We start from the raw sequence: 19,759 nt of genomic DNA on the forward strand, positions 1-19,759 counted from the left end.
TAGCCGTGCTTCATTTATTTAGATTTCTAGGTGTTCAACACTCTATTACCTGACCTTTTTTTCTTTTTTCTTTGCATTATGTAAACAGCTCCAGCTGGAAATGTGTCATCTCCATCATCTGTACATCCAGGCAATCACTTTTGAGGGATTAAAAACAGAACTGTTTTGCATTTTATAATATAATACAGTTGAAAGCATTTAGTAAGTTTAATATTAGAAGCATGAGCATGTTATTTTGTAATAAGTTGTGGCTGATATTTGCTTTAAGCAAATGATGAAAAGATCAGCTTCAATGAAGTACATGAGAACAGGGATTCTACTAATGAACTTCATGTTCTCAGAAGAAAAACCCTGGAATCATCTCAACAGAGCCTTTGAAAATATCTGCTGTCCCTGATCAAAAGTATCAAAGTATCAGTAGATAAAGGAAGGTTGGAAATAGATAGAGTCCTAGAGGTAGGCTCTGGAAAATTCTCCCCTAGGTGGCTTTTGTTATGAGCTAAAGAGCACTCCAGACTCGCCTTGGATGCAGTTAAAAGCCTGGAGTGTGAACATCAGGTAAATTCCTGATATATATATATATATATATATAAAATATGCCTTTTTATATCTATGGACATAAATATGCATGCATTATATGTATATAGATATCTGCAGCACAGACTTCCAGTGTTATGTAACTGAAGTGATATGACCTTCTAGGTAAACCTTTTCTCTACCTGCTTGTCCAGATCAAAACTGAAGCAGAATGCAAAGTCACAGGTAATCATAGAAGTGAGATCCTTTTTCAGCTCTTTAATTATTGAAGAAGGTTTCTACCTAACTGGTTCCCTGTAATATGATCCATGACACTGTAGTCTAAAATCAATAGTTCTTTGGTTAGGACTGAAAATTGTAACAGGACATTTCAACATCACTGGAAATTACTGACTCTTATTCAGTACCTCACCCCTTGCACCCACTGTGCAGAGCTGATGATTCAACCATGGTATATTTATGCCTGAAATCTCAGTAAAATGCCATAGAGAGTAGTAAAGGCCTAACCTTTTTATATTCAATAACTCAAATAATGGACAAAAAAGGAGAAATAGTTTTCTAGCTCTTGCCCAAAAAATTATCACAACAGTTGTCTGTCCTTGCCCTGTGCAGTAGCAGATTTCACATTAAAAGACAAATAACTGAGCCTTATATAAATTTCAAGGTAGAAGAAAATTCATGGGATACATGATTATTTTTCTGAAAATATGAATGACATTTATGTAGTTGTTCAAACAGTGATAGGATATCTCAAGCTGTCATCATCAGAAAACATAAACCATCTACTAGAAAATGCTTTAAAACCAATGGACAGTAATGGGTGAGGTGGCCTGGCCTCATCAGCATCTCCAGTGAACACCACAGCCAGACTGACTGATCCACTGTGCAAGTCTGCCTGCATCCTACCACTCCTGTGGGTGGGAACATGAGGTTTTGCATGGGGGATATTCCAAAGCACCTTTCACCATGTGGTGTTCAGGGATTTTTTGACTAAAACCACCATGGAATCAATTCCTAAATGTCAAAATTACTTCTGGTTTTTGGAGTCAGCAGGAAGACCATGGTAAGTGGTTTAAGGTACTGTTGGACTGGGTCTGGTCCCCATGACAAACAAATAACAAAAGCTGTTTGATGCTCTGCCCCTCTGTGTTAAGTGTAGCTTTGTTGTACCCTATGCTCTAAAACCTTTCTTGAAGATGCCTCATTCCCCACCTGCTTCAAAGCACCCTGTGTGTGGGAGCACAGAGTGGCTGCTGCCTTTCTGAGAGACCAGCCAAACCCTGGGAATGTACTTATACCCAGGAGCTGCATGCTATGGTCCTTGGGTGTCCCTTCCAACCCAGAATATGCTGTGATTCTGTGATTCCTCTAAGACAAAGTTTCTTGTTTGCCTGTTCTGGACTTAGAGCCAGTAAAGAGAGGCATTTCCTGGTGGAAACATTAAATTTGTGTCAGCCAAGAACATTCAATACTGGAGAGCTATTGAGTTGGGTAAGTGGCTGCAGTTTTACATGAAGGAGTCTGTGGGATTGGAGCTGCCATGACTGTGCTGTCAGGAATTGACAAATGTAATTGATAAATGCTAACTAATTTTTCTGCTTCCAAAAATGGAACTCGCCAATATTCTTTTCTGCAACATTTAATATAGAAGCACTTGAATATTTCTGTACATAGTTCTGGATATCCTCTGCCTCTTACTAATTTCCCTCTAGAAACCTCTCTTTGAAGTGGAGACATTTGAATCACTTAAATGACCTGACTATCAATGAATCAAAGCCAGATGCAAGAGAAATTACACGGGAGGCATGTTTATGGCAAACAAGGTAATTGCATGTGAACAGGAGACCAACATTGCAACATGTTGACTGTGACACTAAATGTGCTACCCAACAACTTTGTCTGTATTCAGTTGGCCACAACATGATAATGATAATACCTATTAAACACTACTAAACAGTAAAGAGAATTAATTCATTAATGTTTGCAAAGAACTTTGAGATCCTCTAGCAGAAGGTACTACACAATTGCTAAGAGTTAATTTATTATTCTCTATGATCAGATTCAATAGGACATGTAGTATAAATCATTAAAAAAGCAAACAAGAAGCTAATCAGGAGTCTCTTATTCACACTGTCAAAGCTGGTAATGACCAAGCAGTCTTGTTTGTGGAAGTACAAAAAAAAAGTCATCCATGCTACTTGATATGTTGAAGCAGCAATTAGTACACATTGTAGAGAAAAGAAGTGGAGCTAGACCAGAAATGAGCCTTGATGAGCCTAATTGCCTTTAATTATCCCTAAACATTTTCTTGTTGTCTGTCCTATAAAGGCAGAAGAAACCCTGTAGTTCTAAAAGGAAATAAGGCTTGGTTTTGTTTTCGTCTCTTAGAGGGACATAATAGCCACCATGGAAACATGTTCTTAATCAACAACATTAAACTCCTGGCTGCTCTGCTTCTCTTGAAACTGCCTAGCTTCATTATTGTCAGGGGGAAAGGGGAGGGGAAGGGGTTTAATCACTATTTAGCTTTTCCTAGCAAATTAAAATATTAATTACAATACGCATTATTTTATCTTTGCTAAAGCTATTTGTAAGTATTGGTGAATAAGAGCTCATTTCATGTTGGAGTAATTTATTCTCCAACTATACAGACTTACTTTGTTTTAATTCCTTTTAAAAAATCATTGGGTCATGAAATGCTGTCTTCCGAGAGCCAGGAAAAAACTAAAATGTGATTATTTCAGTACATTCAAATGCCATGGGAATCTGAGCATTGGAAGGCCAGATACCTCCAGATCAATTGACAGATGTTTCTCTTTTGTTCTTACTTACATGATGAAATGCAATATACAACCTGATTTTTTTATAAGTTGTCAGAATAATGGAAAAGAGGAAATTTTTGATAAAATAAATCATAGGAAGTCCATGGTCTCTACAAATGTGCACCTCTCAAAGTTTAAATAATATTAATTATGTTAGTTTGGTTGATGGAATAGAGAAATATGAAGGGATTATAAAAGTGATTTATAAAATGAGTAGATCAGCATTATTATGCATATGTGGGCATCAGATGACTTTTCTTGGCGAGTCTGTACCAAGAGACCTTTAATTTCTAAATAACTAACTGTGAGTGGGTGTGAGGGTGAGCATGTGTATGTAACTGTGTGTGTGTCAGTGTGTTTGAGTGTGTGAGTGTACAGCTGTGTGTGGGTGTGTGTGTAAGACACATGCACACCCTCACACACTCACAACATGATCTGCTCCTTGCACCTTAAAAAACAAATCCTTTAAAAGCTCAGGGGATGTGTGCACAAAGGGTCAACAAACCCAAACAGTATTTTCAATTGTAGCCATGAGATATTCATCTCAAAAGACATGCCATAAAGTCAAAGGATTTTCTATTCCTAGTTTCAGAAGCCTTACACAGGCTTCCACCTAGACATTCTTGCTCACCTACATTATTGATGTGGTCTGGCTCACTGGTTTTTCTTTATTCTGCATAGCACCTGATTCTTCTGCCCCAGTGCCATGTTTTCTGAATATTTCTTGGATGTTCTCTTTATTCTTGCTGTTGTTCTTATGCTACAAGAAAAACTGAGGAAAAGACATCATGAACCTGGCTACAGCATGCCTTGTGACAGCAGAGCCAAAGCATATTTCTCCTTCCTCCATTCCTATCTAATCACAGATAAAAGCAGCATTTGCTTAACCATGCAGACCTATATGTCACCAAATTCAGTTTTCTTTTTTTTTTTGTATGTGGGTGCTCTTGGCTGACACATGACAGAAATAATTTTTTCTCAGACCCAGACCATTGCAATGCCATCCTTTTCTTGCACCTTATGGATAAATTTGTGACAGGAGATAAGCTGGGTCTCTAGTCCACAGAAGTGATTTTTTCAAGTGATGCAATGCTAAAAATTTTTCATCTTGGAGACTTTGAGGGTTTGGATGATTTTGTATCTATTATTTATTTTTGACCATTGAATCACTTCTGAGTTATTTTCTTCTCCTATGTTCAAATTAATTTTCCTTATTGTATACAAACAAGAAAGTTTCACAAGGCTTCCACCCTTCCAAATGGTTCAGTTTACTTTTCATTTTGCATAGAGCATATCTACTAAGAGCAGTAGCATGTGGGCTTGATCTAAGCAATGCCCTTCCCCATACTTGGGTTGTCACTTTAAAGAGTTTGTTGGATTACAGCTACTTAAAGACCAGATGCTCTTTGTCACAGTTGCTTTTCCCTCACATTCAGGATGTATAGCTTTGTATAGAGATTTACAGAAGTGGTTTAAACACATACAGCTTCTGCTATTGCCTTTACAATTATCTCCTCCCCTAGGCTTCCTGGAGCAATCTCTAGTTGAACTAAGAAATTAAATCCTTAATAGTAAAATATCTATATTATCTGCTCAAGGATGATGAATTGGTGGTTTTGTGTAGGATTATGTACATCTTCTGTGCAGATGTTTGACCTTCCTTTAGACATGTGTTGCTTCTGAACTTGGTGGGAAATGGGGTGGGCTTTCCTGAGAGAGGCTGGATCAAGCCCTTTGAGGCTTTATTTGTGCTTCTCTGTGGCAGAATCAATGCAAGACAGCAAATGATTGCTGCTATTTGCCCCTTTACCTGTGTCAGCACAATTCCCTAAAAGCTGAGAGGAAATCAGGAGTTAGAAGTCTTTAGGAGGTAGAGAGGAGAAGAGTTAATAGGATCCATATTAGTAGAGCTGCTAGCTGTGTAACACTTTATCTGCTCTGTGATCTTTGCTTGCTGTATATGAGGCAGCAGTTGAATGGAGGGTTTAGCCCTGAACTCAGGTGTAGCAGCCACAGAGTTCAGGTTGGATTTGAAGCCCGAAGCAGATGATTTTCAAAAGCAAAATCCTGAATCAATGTGTCACCAGCCCCACAGGTTTGACAACCTATGCAGAGATCTTAGCGCCACTTTTTCTCAAAGGTACAATTCTGTCTTCCAGAGGATATTGACTTTGAAGAGTGGAAGGGTTATTCTGATCAACAGGTCAGGGGAGACTGGGTTTCTTAGCTTGCAGTAAGCTAAGAGAACCTGAGCTGGGATCCAGTAACCTGTTCTAGAAATGCTGAAAGGTGAACAAAGTATCCGCTTCTCCTGTTTTTCTGGTGGACTTCTTGATGTAGATTTTTTTATTATTATTATTATTATTATTATTACTAAAATGAGTGCTATATTCAAAATCTTTTAGTTTTGTACATAAATACCTAAAAATATGTGCAAATTACTTTGAGACTAGGAAACCTAGGGGCAGATGAAGCTTAAGCTGCTATCTACACTTTACTGCATCCTTCTGTGACAGTTGTTTTGCTAGATTGCATTTCTATTGCTTAAGAAATTGCCCTGAAAATAAAGCACCCTCATTAGACTGACTGTGCTAGGTCAGACAAGTGGGGTCTGACACTGACCTCTAAATTTGATCATCAAAAAACCCTTGACCTTTATGCCATTTCATAATCACACAGACATTATAGTGTTGCAGTGTGATGATATAGAAAAGACAACAAAGACAATGCTAGCATAAGAAATACTACAGTGTCTGTGGAGTGGGCCTTTGCCAGAATAAATATGTTCTGTTCCTCAACAGAGATGCTAAGTCCATCCAAGTGCCCAGCAGTACAGCTACACAGCTCCCAGCAATCAGCTCTTGAATTCAGAGGGAGCTATTATTCATGGAAATGCAGGGTGCAATATATCCTAGGAATATCCTCCTTATGTGGCACATTTATGTTTATCCTGCTAGTTCCTTCAGAGTCTGCAACCTGGTGAACCTGTGGAAGTTCCCCTTAAGAACAAGTGATAGAGAGTAGAAAGTATTCTGATATGAATGAGGTTAAATTAGAGTGTTCAAGGAAGCCTGACTCAAACCAATGCTGTGGTATGTGAGAGTGAATATTTTCCACCAACATAATTTTTCAAAGTTTTAATTTGTGTTTTCAGTGCTACCAACCGTGGAAGTTCCTGTTTCAGGCAGGATCAAATTGGAAACAGTAGCAGCCAAACAGCAGCTCAGTAGTGAAAGCAGAAGCCTTGACTCTGGAGGCTATTGAGCTGATATCTTAAAGTGTAAAAACATACTTCTGAAATTGTTAATAAAACACCATCCATGGTCTCCAAAGAGCAATTTTCCTTGTATGCTGTGCTATACTTTTGCTTATATTAATTAGATCTGTCCTGATTTCTGTTCTTTGCTCTATTTTCTTCCTTCACTTCTCTCATTACTCAGCAGCAAGCTTGTGTTTTATGCACAGATTGAAAGTTAGTCCTGTGTAAACAGCTTATATGTGGTTTATGAATTTCACTCTTGAACTGAACTATCAGCCTGAGAAAGACACCACCTGTAAGAATTAGTGTACCACTGTTATGAAAGGAGTTCTCAGCCTACAGCATTTTCAGACATAAGCTGGTATCACCAAAGTTAGTTGAAAACTCATGGACATTTGAATTATAAATTATCTTCTGCTGTTGTATTATATGTATTTTTTTCTTGGAAAAACAAGAGGTAAACCCAAAGCTCATGTGGGTGTATATATACATATATGTACACACATGTATACATAGTATACATATAGTGGGCAGAAGTACCGCTGATAATCCATCAGAACTCAATAAAAAGTAAATTAGATGTATTTTGATATATTTCTGGAAGTGCCATATGAAACAGACAATGCAGTTTGTATCACCAAATGATTTACTGTGCATGAATAGATGCATCCCTTCAGTCAGGGAGTATCCCTATTGAAAAATCTTCCTGAAGTCTTAAGTTCAGCCTCCTGTTTTCTCATTGGCAGTGATTTTTTAGCAAAATTGACAGATCAGTTTTTATCTGGCTTCATAGTTATCTGGATAAAAAGGAATCTTCAATTGCAGCTGAAAGTGAATTTATTTCTAGCATTTGTCACAGGTTCAAGAAGTCCAGTTGTGATGAAACGTTGAATGTAGTCAAACCTCTAACAGTTGTGTTTGACATTTCAGGGTTTATTTTATTTTAAATAACCTTCATACCTATGCTTTCAAGAAAATTTTTCATCTTCATTTGTTTGACCCTGTCAGCAATGAATGCCAAGTAGTCAAAACTTCTGACCTAGAATTTATTTTGCAGACCAAGTTTGGCTTCAAAATTTCTCCCACAGTATGACAGATAAAATTAGGATGGAAGAGAAAGATGGAAATGAAAACTGAGACTTTAAAGATATGAGGAGAACTAAATTCCATCTTCTTCAGATCATTCCTGATATAGTGAAAGGTGGTAGTAGCACACCCAGCTAATTTGCCCCAGAGGACTCTTCTTCCCTTCATGATGAATAATGAAATTTTAATTCAGCCCAAAACTTCCAGTTTTGTTCTCTTGGCAATAGGGAAAGTAGTTGCCATGGCATAGTTTGCTCTAGCGGACATGTAGGTCTTGCTATCATTTACCAAATCCCTTATTTTTATGGAGGGTGATTGGAATAGAAAGTGTTTAAGTACTTCTTGTTGAAAAGGACTCACCTGACAATTGCAAATAACCTGAGTCTGTATGGAAAAGCAAACTTAGGAAGCTGCAGCTTGCAAGGGCAGTAAAAATCTGCTCCCTGGCTTCTTTTGAACTCCAAAAGTACAGGCAAGATCATTCATATTTGTCATCCCCAAACTCTGTAGATGAATAGCTTTCTTATGAGAAAGGAATGATCTGGGTCTTTTTTTGACAGGTAAATGATAAGATTTTGAGTTACTCTAAAACACTTCATCTTCCATTTCTATTAGGATTTCAGAAAGTAATTGTTCCTTTTGTACAACCTTTTACACCTTCTCATCACCCTTCTTTAAGTTCCTGTTTCTGTGTTTACCAGACATTTTGCAAATGGCAGTCACTACAGATATGGACATTTTAAAAGCCACTGATGTTTTGAGAATAAAGGCTGGCACATTAAAAGTGATATGAGGTGTGTATATATGTTGTATTTAGTTTTGACACTGAACTGTAATAAGCTTTTTAAAGTTTGACAGCATTAGTATGATATGGTATAGCATTTGTATTGTAACAATTTTATGCCTTTAAGAATACATATGTGATTGAAATGAAGATGGCCCATAATCCACAATATTTCCAATTTAAATCACAGAATTAAATACAAACACAAAAGGATTTTTGTCATTATCTTTTTGGTTGGTAGAATGATAATGCATTTATACTAGCAAAGGTTGTAATATCTCACTTCTTTCTGTTAAACCTCTTCATAAGGTTTTATGCCTAACAGAAAAATATCCAAGAGGCAAGATGTTCTAAGATGAGGTTAAATGAATTGTGGATTTTCTGAAAATTGTGAGCTTCATAAACACTGTTACATATTTTACTGTCTTCAAATCAGCAGGAGTGCAAGTCCTTATCTTTGCATATAATTTTTCTGTGATTAATATTAAATACTGTGTGATGTTTTAAGGATCATGGCCTCAACTAATAAATATGGAAACATTGTCAACTTCTGTTTTCTGTTTAAAGGAATTAGAAATGGAATAGCAATTGCTCTGTCTCTTAGAATGGTCCCCTAAAGCCCCATCTGGGATGCTCTCTGGGCAGATGTCTTCACTCAGTGTCTGAAATGACACCAGATACTGTTGTTTAAGCACAGAATTATTTTCGTTGTTTATTGCTTGGCTGCTCCTTGTGTCTTAGAGGGGCAGAGAAATCTCAGATGTAATTAGACAGCCTTGGAGATTTGCCCTGAGTGTAGATCCAGACTGTGGCTCTCTCCCAGCTGCTCCCAAGGCTGAAGCCTGGAAGGAGCCTGGTGGGAAGCAGCTCTTTAGGAATCTTTTGAACCTTTAAAGCAAACCTGCCCCAGAGATCTCCTCCCAGTTTGTGGTCCATCCTCTCTGAGCAAAAGGACTTTGCCCAACAGCCTTTGAGCAAGAACAGGGTACAAGAGACTTGTTTGTCTGAGCCTTTCTGCAGACAAATTGCTCCAGAGAAGAGACCATGAAACACTAAACAAAATAATCATTAGCAAAAACATCTGTCTCATCATTCTGGAAAAGTACTTAAGATAAAAGTCTGGAGGGAGATTTTTCTGCTATATGAAGCCTGTGTTCTCCCAAATGTCTTCACTTCTGAGCTACACCACCAAGTAGACATTAAATTTATCTGTATACTGTGGATTAATTCAGCAGGAAAACTGTGATTTTTGAAGCTTCCCTCAAGCTTGAAGAAATATATGAGAAGAGAGTCTGACATATCTCAATGAAGATAGGTAAAGCAAGAACCCAAAATTTAATTCAGAATTGAAAACACAATTGCAGTTAACCTGTATTCCTTCTGTTTTAAGCAGGAATTCCAGAACTTTGACATTTTCCACAAAGGAATGCTGGTAAGGAAAAAACAAGGAAAAGTATAATTCATTGAAATTATTCACCTCAGATATCATTTCTTCATTTGGCCTTGTAAAAATCAGTAAAGAGCTCTTCAAGGCTGATGATAGATAGTTGCCTGACTCTATTCCTAAATCTGAGCCAAGTAAGTAATAGTGTCATGATTTTGTAGCAGGACTGTAATTATGACTCAAGCAAGTATTTAGCTAATAATTTTCATTACAGTAAATAGTTTAAAGCTTTTCAGCTACCTAAAGGCATCTCTTAAAATGTAGCTCCTTCATTTTGGCATTCTACCAAAATCCCAGTCAGAGAGGTGCCTTTTTCAGCCTGTCAGAATGTCAGCAAATTCAGTTTATTTTATAATAAAGAACATTTAGATAAGCTCTGTATTATTCTTTAAGTGTAGAATGAAAAAACAGGGAATACTTTCTTTAAAAGTTTTCCAGGGAAAGACATGAATTGTACTCAGGATTGTCAGGACTATAGCTCTAGCACAGTTTTAAGATGCATATATTATTTTTATAACTTCATTTTACATTAGTTTTATACAGCTCTTGTGAAACGTTTTGTCAACAATGTCAATATAATACATATTTTTCAGTACTCCCTTTTAAAGGTTGAATTTGGATTCACAAAAGTAAACAGGAGATTTTTGAGATATTTATGTAAATGGATTATTTTTATCAGAAATCTGTCAAGGTTTGTTTATTTTAAAATTAGTTACCAAATTAGCTACAATAAAGATTTTCACCAGCTCTTTGCTCTTCACATAAAAGAGCATCTATTTTGTATTCTTTCTTCAGTGCCATTATGTCTTCATGCTTAAATATCTCACTGGACAAACACTTGTGATTATCTTAGTCCATCATTAAAATTCTCGTGGTCCTTACTCAGCATGCTCCAATGTTTGGGTATTTTGATTTCTTGTCTCAATTTTTTTTCTCAAATTTTTGTTTCTATTTCTTCTTCTGTGATTTTTTTTTTTTTTACTCTGTTGTCATCCTGCTTCCTTTTGGTAAATTTTCATTTTCCAGGAGCTCATGTTATGTTCAGAGCACTCATTCACCTCATTTAACATTGCAGCCACAGTGAATAACCTTACAGGACAGGCCTGTGAATTTTCTGTCCTTTCCTCCTCTTAATTTTAAGCATTTCTGGGAAAAGAATGGTGTCTGTAGTTTGTATTATTTGTTGTCTCCAGAGTGCAGATGACCCACAGTGAGAGAAGGCAATGAGCCGTGCCCTGTTACTGAGCACTGCACTCAGGGTGTGATACTGAACAAACTCATTCTGTCCTTCACTGTGATTTGTGCTAGCCCACTCTTTATTGAATTAAATGTGTTAATAAAGGACTTATGTAGCAGCCAAAAAGGAGTTGGCTGTCATTTATCAATTAATAACCCATGAAAACTGGCGTTACATAGTGGCAGTAATCGTACCCATGGTGTTAGGCATATGCTGCATAGAAATGCAGTCACCTTGAAATAATATGGACAAACCAGCTTGTAACCTACAGGATACTACTAGAAATGGAGTCCTAAGCACTGTAGGACTGAAGTTTGTCTCTTAGTCATCTGTGGTTACACTGTACAATATTTTATTTTTTGTTCAAGTTTTGGGTGATCAAATTGGTTGAGCTGCCTTTAATTCCAGGAACTCCTCTCCCACATGATCTTAGATGAATGAAGTATCTTCAATATTTATTTGGGGAAGGTGTGTGTGTGTTTATATATGTGTGTTTATGTGTGTGTGTGATGGTTTGTGGTGTGACAGAAAACCAAGTTTTAAACAAATTGGTAGGATTTTATTGACCTCAAGAGCTAATCCAACAGCAGTAGAATGAAGGCTCTGATATTTTATGGTTCTCATTGCTATTCTCTTTTAAACCCAGGCTAATACAAGGTCAGCTGCAGTCATTTTATTGCTGGAGGAGAAAAGGGCCTATGCAGCTGCTGGGCTGCAAGTGGCATTATGTGCTTTGGGCCATTTGTGCTGCATTAGACACTGCAAGCTCATGGAGGGAACAGCACAAAACAGGAGTGCATTTCTGCTTGGTAACACTTACCTGGGTTTGCTTCTGGCTTTGGAATGAATGAGAAAACTTGGGAAGAAAGCAGCTATGGTATGTATATAACTATAACAGTCTAGCACAGAGCGTGTATAAAATACTGATGTGCTTGGCCTTTCCTCCTACAGGACTGTTTAATGAAACTGTTTTAGGCACACCCCCAACTACACCCATGTCATTTAATCTTCTTGGATTCTTGGCTCTTTTTTTTGCTAAAGTCATTGATTCAATGACTTTATGATTGAATTATGATGGCTTTATGATTGAATTATGATGACTGGAGCTGTTCAGACTTTGTTCTGGAGTGTCAGACAATGAATGCAAATGATGGCACACCGTAGTTTGTGTTTGTTTTCAACACCCATTGTCCTTTCTGTTCATACAGAGAAAGGTGCAGTTACCTGCCAGAAAGTTGACACTTCTGGGAGAAGTGTAATGAGGAGTAGCAAACCAGAGCACAAAGTGGCTGAAGTAGTAACAGTGATGACCTAAAGCCTGTTTAAATCAAAAGCAATATGCTCATTGACTGTACTTATCTTCAGAGTCTAGAAAGATGATAAAAGAAAAAAATCTAAACTGATAATATTTCAGGTTTTATCTATCAGGTTATCTACTCTTTCAATAGGCTTGGAGCTGAAAATACAGTGAGTTACTCAGGAAGACAATTGTCTTTTGTTTTTGTGCATTGTGGTATCAGATATGCATAGGGAAAAAGTTTTCATTATACCCTTGACACACACCTTGAGAACACCCCTTGAAACAGTAGAAGCTACAATATATTTGTAGTTCAAAATGTTCCTTTCTCTGATTTGAACCTCTCACTTAATAAATGAAAAATAATATGTGCCACACTGAAAAAAAAAAAATGCACAGGCATTAATTTCAGATTTGGAGCTATTTGGATGAAACTATAAATGCACCAGTTTTGCCAATAACTAAGCAATACTTTCTTTCAGCTTTATTGTTGGAACATTTTACACATCAAGCATATTATATGTTTCTGATCATACACTGTGCACTGTGTACTCTTTGTGATTGTGTCAATATGACTAGTTGCTAAGGTTGAAATAGGTAACTGCCACTAGAAATCTTGGAAACTGAATTAATTAAAACACTTTGTTATGCAAGAGAGCATTGTCAAATTTCCCATTTTGTGTCAAGTTCAGAGATATGCTAAAATGCTGCCCTTTGGGGAAAAAAAAATAAAAAGGTATTCTTATTCTTTCAGCTATATTAACAAAGATCCACTTCAGATTTTATTTCAAATTCATGTGGCTCCTGTCAAAATCTGGGCTGTAAATGCTGCTTCCCCTGAGCAATAGGACAGAGGTTAGTAGCCTCTGGAAGCACATCAGCATAAGAAGAAATGAGGTCAGGGTATAAATATAGATTATGTTATCTGGAATGTGAAGTCAGACCCTGTCACATTTTTTCGTATAAGCTGTAGCAGGTAAGTTCTCAGATGGGATATATGTTATATGAAGCTTAAAATTTGGCATGCTAGGTGAAAGAAACGTCTCTGTTGAGAGACTCATTCCCCAACCAGGCATTCTGGTGGTCATTTAGTGTCAGGGCCAGGAGGGGAGCACTGGCCATGTGCACTCAGGGCTGCTGTAAGTGGCTCATTCCTCCTGTAGATAAGGGATCTGTTGTTAAATCCTTCCCAGTTGATTCAAAGTGGGGACATCAACCCCTTAGGCCAAAAGGGTGACTGCCTTAATTTTCCTGTTGTACCTCCATCTCTGTAACAATCTCTCAGTTGCACTGGAGTGAGTGAACAGCTGCTTTTTTCTCCAGATACTGCTTTAAGAATACAGGTTTTGAGTCTCTACTGACAGTGAACTGGTTTATCTGTATTTCAGACAGTCAGAAGAAAGCATGAGTTTCTCTAAAGACAAATGGTGTGTCAGCAGCCAATTGTAGGAAAGATAAAGGATTCCAAAGGCTCTGAATATTGCAGTCAACTATCCAGGGCTTATTTAATATCCTTTTATTCCAGCTTCTTTCATCACTTTAGTCTTTGCTAGTCAGAATATAAGTTGTTCAGTTGAATACATTCACAGAGTATGATACAATAACTGCTACCCTATTCCAATAGAAAGTAGATTATCTGTATGTCTTGCTTGCCCTTCTACTCTTCTGTTTCTATAAAACAAGTCTCCCATCAGTCTTTTCCATTTCCTTTTTTGATCATCATCTTCTTGTCTCCTTTGAGCTACTGTGAACAGAAACTGAAGATAAAGTGTGTGTTTATAGGTAGCATTTTAAAACAGCTGCAATTTCAGTACTGGACCAACCCTCTGATTAGACAAGTGGAAAAGCTATGATGTATACTCTATAATAAATGTCAGAGCAAAGAATAAAAAACATCCTATTAAGAGCCAGCAATAGCCAGGAAATAAAAGAAGAACCTGTGTCAAAAAAGCAGAAAAATTCAAGAGCAGAACAGAAGTTCAAGGGTGACAAAGAAAAGGATCACAGCCCTTTTGGTGAGTAAATACTTTTAGACAGGTATTGATCTAGTGGGCGAAAAACAGTGTGTGCTCTCCTTTGTGAAATAGCACTTACTGGGGATGATGAATGTGAAACAAGGTTATGAGTGGTGAAGAAACAAAGCATTTTTCTATGGCTGGAAATAATTTTGAAAAACCAATGTATTTTTTGCGTTTATTTTTAATGTCCGCTATTCAAGTCTAAGTATCAACAAACTGAGATACAGAAAGATTCTCTTAATGATTCAAAGGGAAAATCATGGTCTCACTGAAGTCAGCGAAAACTTTTGCCATTGATTCAGCTGGGGCCAGGGCTTCACTGCAGGCTTTACTGTTATGAACAGCAATCTGGTACTAGTGGCTGAACAAAACATACAACAAAGAAATATATTGCAAAAGTTTCTGTCTTCGCTGTCTTCACTTTTCCACCAGTTGAAAATGTTATTTACTGTGGTTCAGTGTTGGGCTTGGAGCACATGGTACCTGTTATTTTCTACCAATTGGATGAGTTGAAATGGGTTCCTTTACACTTAGGGTCATTTGGCTGATGGAAGAAATTGAATATGCATAAATATAAATGGGTGAGTTGTCTTGTTTCCTATGAGGAAATAACACATTAAATCTTGTCATTCCCCACCCCCCAACTGTTCAATTATTTGTTACCTGTTGAGAGAAAATTGATTAAGTAGTGAGCATTAAATTTAGCAATGATTCTACAAGAAGGAGTGCATGGATGTGGAACAGCCCTGGCTCTGTGATAAGGTAATGAAACAGAGGGGGTGAGCAGCAGAGGGAAATGGCAGGAAATAGATGGCACCAGACACCAAACCTCACTCTGCTCCCGTTAACTGGTGCAGGACTCGAATAATCTCACAGACCTCAATCAAAATATGCTGATTTTTCATTGGCATAAATTGAGTAAAAAACTTATTTGGGCATATCCTGCATGCTCTTCCACTCTCTGATGTAGCAGAACTCCTGCTTGTGTACTGGCTCATAGCTACAATAACATGATTCTGATAATCTTTCAGTATCTCAGGAAAAGAATTGACTGAGGGTTATATCAGGAGGCCGCAATATTTTTCCATAATTCACCAAAGTCCACCAGGTATCTTCTTGATCTCTCAAATGTGTATTAGGGTATTAAAATTCTTTCCTAATACTAACTTTTTTTAACTGGGTGCTTTTAGTAAATCAGAATCATAGAATGATTTGGGTTGGAAGAGATCTTAAAGATCATCTGCTTCCACCTTCCCTTCCATGGGCAGGGAGCTTCCAGTGGACCAGGCTGTGTAAAACTCCTGCTGTCTCTAGGACCCAGGGCTCACAAACTGCAGAATTCTGAGCAGATTCACAGCTGGTGAACCTTTGTTTGTTTGGAACTACCACTTTTTTCTTGCCAAGAATATATTACAAGAATATATATAATATGTTCTGTGGCACACAGCAGTGTGCTGAACTACAATGTCACTTGGAGAAACTTTAGATCACTCATCCTATTTGTGAGGACTAAATAATAGATATGCAGAAGCCCTTTCCCTTGGCTGCTTTAAGCATCATCACCATTCATTCAGCAGAATGTACCTTTTCTGTAAGCAGTGGTGTTGGGTGTTTGAAGATGTGAGCCTGATTCTAACTCTGTACCATCCATGGAGTACATGAGTCAATGCAAAAAAAAATAGTCCTTTAAATTGCTTTATTTGCAAATGGAAGTCCTTTAAACTGAACTATTTGCAAATGAATACCTTCATAAGCCTGTTCCTGGCTGGTGTTGCTGATTCTTGCACAGAGTATGCAGACCATTTCAAAAGGACTCTGTCTGTAGCTTCCCAATGAACAGAAACCTTGAAAGCTATTCTATTCCTGATACATTTAACCAGAAGCATGTGAAACAGATATAATTTTATGTATCACAGAGTAAAAAATAATGAAAAGTAATTAGTTTTATTGGAAGGAAAAGTTTATCTAAATAGCTTATCTAAATAGTAAGTTGGCAAGCTTTTAGAATCTGATTGCAACTAGTTGCTTGACAACTCCTTTCAAATTACTGAAACCTATGAATCATTATGCAAAGACACAAATCAAACAAGACTAGTGTTATTTGAGCAATTTTCCAGCTCCTAATTCCTCTGCTCTAAAAATATATACTTGATGTTTCCTTTTCCTGACAAATGCAAATCAAATATTAACTGATTACATTTCAGTGCAGTATTATATTCTATGGAGGGGTTGGGGAGCAGGCAAAAAGAAGAGGAGTTGCTTGTTTTCACCAGGGTAACCAAGTTCTCCTTCTAGCCAAGTGTATGTTTAATGAGTGAATCAGGCTGCTTTAGCACATGATTGCTTAGATCGATAATTATTCAAGAAACAACACAGCCTTGGGAAAATCTATGGTAATAAAAAAGAAATCTGGATAGGCTGAATAACCTTTTCAGGCAGATATTTATCTTCAAATGAAGCTATTTTTTGCACAGTTTCTGGTCTTTAGAAAATGCATTATTGGTTGGTTAAAAAACAATCAGATTGTTAGTGTTTAGAGTGTGGAGTTCAGGGTGGCAGTGAGATAAAGCACTAATGGATGGTATGCTCAGATGCATAGCTGGGAAGATTGTTAGGCTTAAAGTATAATGTCAAAGGGGCAATATGAGCTGAATCTATACATCTGCACTCTAGTGACAACTGTTACCATTACCAATATGAACAGATAGCAGGTTCTAATTAAAGTTACAAGCCAGAGGGAATAAGCATTAGGAAGGAAAAGAGTAATTCCATTAATAAATAGCACTTGATTTATCAGTTCACAGAAAAGGTCTAAAAATTAGTATTTGAAATGACTTTAAATACAGGATCTGTCAAACCACAGAACAATAACCAAGCTGACCTAATTAGACCATTTACAGCTATAAGCATATTCTTATCTTGAGACCAAGTAGTCTCAGTACCTGCTAATAATGTGCACCAAACTTTTGCTGAGACCTAGAAGAACCTCCCCTGCAGCAGCTACCTGCTTAATTTGGATGTCAGAATATTCAGAATTTAGCTTCCTGTCCTTTCTGCATCTGCATTGAGAGAAACTTCTGTGTGCTCACCATGAAAGCATGGTGATCATGAAAGCAGGTTACACAGCACTTGGTAGGACTGTAACTGTAGGTTCTCCTTCTCTACATATTAATGTCACTTTTGCTTACCTTTAGTATTCAGTCAGGACAGTAACACTTTAAATATGAGACAAACATTGTCTCTGCAGATACTTTTAGAACTTCTAAGATTCCTTAAGTGATGATGAGGAGTACAGTACTCTGGTATTTATGGTAACCCTGCATGGGTAACTTTGCCTTGCTGGTACCAATCAGCCTTGTTCTCATGAATAAGTGTATTCATAACTTTAGAAAACTTGCCTATATAGCTTATGGGAAGCCTATGCTAAGGCAAATCCCCCTAATCAACTTTCTCTTGCTCTGTGTTTTGACTGTTCCCTTAGTTTTCCATTATTTTTGTGAGTGGTGGAGTTCTAGTCCATTCAGGTAAGTTGTTTTTGTTAAATTGAATTTTGAAAATGTGTTTTGAAAATTTTAATACATTGGAATGAAAAATTTCTTGACTACTTTCTGTAAGCATACTGTGATCTGGCAGGGCTAGGTCATATACATGAATCAACAAGTTTGAAGAGTTAGAAATGGCTCTCTGAAGTATTTTGTCAAATTACCCAGACTGATTGACACTACAGAGATTTTTCTCTTGCCTTGAAGGGGCAGCAACTAGTAGTGTTGAAAAAAAGAAATGAGAAAGGGTAAAATTAATTCTGCACCTCATTTGCTTTATATTGTCTTTTTATTTTCTTCTCCATCTGTCTGAATTCATCTTTATTCCCAGCATTTGAAAAAAGGCTGTTCTGGCAACCTTTAATGTGCTTGGAAACCTTCACATTTTGTATAAACTTTCACGTTTGGGCTTTGTCATGGAGATAGCCCTGTCATCAGTTATTCCAGCTATGCTCTCCTCAAGGAGGGATTTTAGCAGTAGCTTCACTCTAAGCTACTCCTGCCTGAGGGAAATAGAAGCTGAGAGCTCCAGCCAGCATTTGCAGCCAGAGTGTTGCTGTCACTGAGCCTGGACATGGAGGGAAGCTGGGCAGTGCAGGCTGGGGGCTGCCCCCCCTGCCAGCTGTCAGCTGGGTTGGGCAATGACTCCAGGGCCCCCTTGGTGCAGCAGTGCCCACCTTGGGCTGGAGAGCACCTCACACTGCCTTGCATGACCCTGGCATTGCCAGTGCAGGAAGGTGGCACAGCCCCTCTGCAGCCTCACAGCACCTGTGCATGGCAGGACACCCGGCCAGAGCCCAGGCTGCTTCTGAGCACAGGCAGGAGTCGTGACCCTTTCTCAAAAGCAACAACAAACTTGGTTTCAGAGCCTTCGGCTTCCATGTGATTTAAAAAATAAATAAATAAAGCTGGGAGAAATTTTAGAACCTGTTTTCCAAAGGGAGGAATACACACAGGCTGACAGAGATTTGGAGAGATTGTCAAATGCAGCTCCTGGAGTAAGGGCACATCCACAGGTGCTGCAGAGCTCTGGTGGTGGCATTTACATCACAGAGTCACTCCAGGCTAGTGAATGTCAGGACTTTGGCTCCAGCAGAGGAAGGAAGGGGCTCCTTTGTAACCTAATTCCTGATTATGGCATTCAGGGTCTGCAGTGGTAAGCACAGCAAGGCAGTGACACTGCTCATGGCTCCTGGCTGCAACCGCAGGGCTGCACACGCAGTCACACACTTGGGATGATAAAAAGGCTTCACTGACAAAAACCATACATCTTCCAGATTGGAATTAATTCTGTCCCTGAAGTAACATCTCTGGTACCTGGGATTTAAGTGCCTCAATTCCACCAAAGTTTCACTTTGAATAGTGAAGTGCTTTTTGGGTCTGACATCTAGCAGGTCCACATTTAAGCACAAACTGCAGAGGAAACATTGCCAAAAGAGATGTAACTGCTTAGGGCAAGAAAATTGTGCCTCTCTAACGTACTAAAATTAAGTGAATCATGCAGCTGTTGAGACTAGAGGGAATAGTTGATGTAATTTATTTGGATTTTAAAAAGAAAAAAATCCATACAAAAATATCCCTCCCAAGAAGCCATTAAAGCAAATGCGTATTAAGGAAGTGAGAGCTAAAGTAGTTGTGCATTAGAAACTAAGAGGTAGAGCAGGATTAAATGGTTGATTTTTTTATAATGGCAAAAGGCTAATGGTATAGTGCCCCTACAGTGTTCAACTGGT

The sequence above is a fragment of the Erithacus rubecula genome (genome assembly GCF_903797595.1).
Source record: "Erithacus rubecula genome assembly, chromosome: 10".
Classification (NCBI taxonomy): Eukaryota; Metazoa; Chordata; class Aves; order Passeriformes; family Muscicapidae; genus Erithacus; species Erithacus rubecula.